The sequence below is a fragment of the Garra rufa genome, chromosome 17 (assembly GCF_049309525.1).
Source record: "Garra rufa chromosome 17, GarRuf1.0, whole genome shotgun sequence".
NCBI lineage: Eukaryota > Metazoa > Chordata > Actinopteri > Cypriniformes > Cyprinidae > Garra > Garra rufa.
The window spans coordinates 38,230,265-38,235,194 of NC_133377.1; positions in this window are offsets into that span (position 1 = coordinate 38,230,265).

A 4,930-nucleotide genomic window follows, 5' to 3' on the forward strand; every position below is an offset into this window, starting at 1 on the left:
ACAATGAGTGTTTCATGGCAAAAACATAAGAATCACACCGATCTATCTTCAGTTTAATCGTAAAATGCGAACGTTATACCAATATTAATATTTGTTAAATATCTGGATAAGTCAGCCTGAAGTGAATAAATGTACTAATCAAGTAATTTATTATGCAATAATTTCACGTGGATTTTTACATTAATAATTAGGATAAATATCAAAATACGAATTTATTTTGTAGCATATGCATGCATATTATAATAAATTATTACATTAATTATATTTCAATCCTAAAACACTACGTGACACCACAGAAAAATGATCAAAAGCTTTGCAGTGAACAGATTTCACATCTTCCATTTCGAGTTTTTACCAACACCTGCACCTTCAGGTGTCAAAAATGGTTTTCCTTTTAGTTAGTTATTTGATATGGGCACATTTATCATAAAACTAAATAAACATTAAAATTAAACAAATGTATTCATAACATAAATTATCAACATGCATTTCTACAACTCTTTCTACGCAGACGCGTTTGTCTGTAACTTGCATGCATTTATGCAAAGAATGCATATTTGCATCCTTAAACTGTAATATCTAAATATTCCTTTAGTTCTTACATAAATACTATGTATTAAAGATTATTTTAGTTCTTAATCGAAATTTAACGACTGAAGTCAAATGCATTATGCGACTGAAATTAATATTCACGTTTTTACATAAATTTGCGTTTATTTTAAATTCAAGATTGTAATCTGTTCGTTACATTAAAGTCTTATGCGTAGCACAATTGCATTTTGAATATGCAAAAATGCAAACATGTCAATGCATAATTAAACATTAAATGCAAATGTTGCCATATTATATATTTTAACCATTTAGCAATAAATGAATTAAACGTTAGGGTATTTCGTGAACACCACACATTACAGCAGTAAATATATTTGAAGCAATGCAAGACTAATACATAAACTAAATCCGGATTGTAAATTCGACAATCCAGTTATTAAAACGAAAAGCACGGCACTAAATGCCACAGCAGCCAAGTTGGTTTAACATACGGGAAATTACAAAAATAAAACCTTCAGCAAACATTAGACTAAACACTAAGATAATCGGACTTATTGAAATATAAGCTAAGACAGAATCATACGAATATTTATTACGCTTTTAAATAAACGAGTGAACACAAGAAAAGTTTGCGTATTGCATTTGCTGAATAACAATGAAGCTTAGGAATCATAAAAACCTATACACACAAAGGCTAAATAAGCTCTAACATATATACACGTGTGTGTGAATGTTTCTTTTTCTTTTGACAAACCAGCAACGGAAATGTCTTATTGCTAATTTTAATATTCGTTTAACGGCGGCAAACCTACAGTTAAGCACTAAAAAATTAAAAGGGTAACACCAATCTTATACCCGTGTTTTTCAGTTCTCAAATTATGCTTAAAACTAATTTCACGACTAAACCTTTAAAACTTTAACAAATTGGAGGATTTTGCCAAAAGGAATAGTGAAAGAATAAGAAGGGGAGGAAAAAAGGTTCAACTTATTTTAAGCATTTGCGTAGGATAGTAAAAGTGGATCATTTTAAGCATTGTAATATCTATACACAGTTTTTTTAAATTTCTAGCACTTCCAAAAGACAGCCCTATTTAAATAGTTTAATAATATCTTAATACGTTTCATCGTGATGCATTTTACGCTGCCAATACAGCTTCCTGAAGACAGACAGATGGAGTTTAAACCTGGAAGATTTTCACTGCATCTTTGTAGTTGGTGTCAGCACGTCTTTCTCTCTCTCTTTCTCTGTCTGTCTGTCTCACCCTCCGTCTCTCTAGTCTAGATAGAGAGATACTAGCCGCGCGCTCGAGACTTCAAACGCGCGCGCGACGGGAGGAAGTGTCTCTCGCTCCCCTCTCGACCTGTCGATATCCCGATGGCAGTTCGCTCTTTATAAAAGTCACAATTCCATCCTTTTAATTGATTTCTCATAATTAACTCAGTGTGTTCATCGATTTCCACTCGACGGCGCATCGGCCTCTCTATCCGGGAACACACCGGTCGCGAACATAAGGCCTTATTATTTTCGCGTTAACTGAAGCCGAATAAATATTGACCACATTCAATATCAATTAAACCCTAACGGTACTAAATAACCACACTGTTTCTGCCACCGGGGTCCCGCCGACAGGTGGAGAGGTCGACAAAATGGAGGGAAAACGTGTATTTTAACTGAACTGTGCATTTTGGTCGTAGTTACAGGTTTACAATGTTCTGTCATTTGATATAAATACAATCTTCGGAAATGTAAACATACATTATGCTAATTACATAAACATTTTCATAACAAATGAATAAAACATGCATATGCATATGTACACACCTTTGTCTGACTAGCCATTTTCAGAGGAAATAAAGTAGGTAAAGAATTTATTTCACTGATGTTCAGTGATATTTAATATTAAGCACAAAATTTCAGAATAACTTATTTGAATAATTTAATGGAGCCTTTTCTAAATGTCAGTGACTTGTCTTTGATTTTTGTGGATCTTTTAAATCTTAAGCATCATTTGAATGCTTTGATTTCTATTCAAGCTATTAAAAAATATTTATCTGTGACCAGCGAAGTAGCAGTAGAAACATGGGAACGTTTTCAGCAGCTCCAAATTTCTACATTTCATTTCTAAAAAGGTAAGAAGCCCAAAATCCCAAGCTTTTGGAGAAAAGCGGCTCTAAAATTTAAGAACAGAGAAAGACAGTGAGAGAGCAAAGCAAGGACAGGAGAAAGGTTTATCACAGCTTTATCAAACAGGCACCTGACAGGATAATGGTCACTAACTCAATGTGTAATTATCAGAGAGTGGGAGGGTCAATCCTGTACGTACTCTATGCATTTATATGAAACAATAAAGGGGGCAATTGCATTGCCAAAGATTATGTTTGGATGTGCATCTGATAAAATCCAATTGATGAGTTTGAATTGTTCGTATTGTATTTTTGACTTTTACATGTTTATATTAAGAAATACACTTCTGAACAGCAAATGGCAAAAGAGGGTGAATGCAGGAAGGCAACAGAGATGTAGAAACATACCAAGGAAAGAAACAGTCAAAAGAGGAGGGGAGTGAATAAAGGAGCTGAGAGGGGAAAAAAGTGAGGCGAACAGAGGAAGAAATAAGATGGTGTAAGAGTGGATCAGAGAAAGAGAGAGGGGCCAAAGAACGCGGGTGGAGGGAGGGATGTAGAGGCCCCTTCTCTGTAGAATCAAACCCCTCATGAATTAAACGCTTTAAGGCTCTGAATAGGAGGCACGTGCAGGAGGGCCTCTGAGAATAAAAAACGCTCACCCCATCTGGCTCTTTCAGGGAGAAAGAGTGAGCCAGAAAGAAAGAGAGAGATCAGGAGAAAGTGGAAGATCAATGGGCGTGACACGGCGAGAAACCCGAGGAACAGCAACCGAGAGCCGTATATTTGGGGGCTCGTCCGGGACTATGCAAAAACGCACCATTAACTAGATGAAATGTTTAAATGTTATTAACATGAGGACCCGGACTTGAGCCTGAGCGGGGACGCAAACAGTTGTCATCACCAACCTTTAATCTGTGAGCGACCTTCAGACACTTTTTTTCCTGCCGTCCCTCACCCTCCATCGCTCCTTCTCTCACTTTCCCTTGTTGTACCCAGCATCTTGGCTGTTTCCATGACGACCGAGTAGATACTGATGGGGAAGAGGGGCACATTTGTGAGGGAGCCTGAGAGTTATTGAGGGTGGGACTCCACTTGATGGACATTGGCACATTTGAAATCCATCATACACGACTTAATGGACGAGCTTTATAATTCTGCATGTAAAACAATAGAAGCACAGGGTTATACTTGTCTATAATACTCTATTAAATTCAAAATTCACCATAGTTACATTTTTAATACAAGAATTATCGGTGCACTCTGTCCCAAAGGAAAAAGCAATGGCTTTGTAAAATGTGCAACAACTTTCCGAAGGATAAAGTCTTGCTTAACCTGTATCAATATTTTGATGCTGATATTAATACGGACAAAAAGTAAGATTCTGATAACTTGTAATTCGGGATCTTTAGCAGTATATACTACTTAAATAAAGTGCGTACAAATATCATGTCACTCTATATATCTCACAATAATATGCTTTAATATTTAGATTCTTAGTTTGATGATCAAAGCTCATTCATTTTTACTGTGGGAGGTAAATAATATAATGCAATACAATGATATTTGAGAGATGTGCAAATAAACGTTCCTCAGAAGCCTAATATATCATATCTGTGACCCTGAACCACAAAACCAGTCGTATAGCATGGGTGTATTTGAAGCAATAGCCAACAATACATTGTATGGGTCAAAATTGTCTTTCTTTTATGCCAAAAATCATTAGGATATTAAGTAAAGATTGTGTTTTATAAAGATATTTTGTAAATTTCCTACCCTAAAAATATCTAATTTTAATTTTTGATTAGCAATATGCACTGCTAAGAACTTCATTTGAACAGCTTTAAAAGGTAATTTCTCAATATTTAATATTTTTGCACCCTCAGAGTCCAGATATTAAAATAGCTGTATCTTGGCAAAATATTATTCTATATTCTAACCAACATACATCAAAGGAAACTTATTTATTCAGCTTTTAGATAAAACATGATTATGACTGGTTTTGTGGTCCAGGGTCACATTTGGTATTTGGAAAAAAAAGAAGATGGAAATCTAGGTTGATTTAGTCCAGTAATTGTGATCTTGAAGTATTACAAAAATAAAAATTGTTATACTTTTTAAAATTCAGTAAAGACTTCACATAACCTAAATCGAATTATAGAATGATAAAAAAGTATGAACTATCAATCAGACGACAGAAGGTATGTAGCAGATTGTTTACAACAGGTTTTTCAGCCAAGATTTGATCATGTTC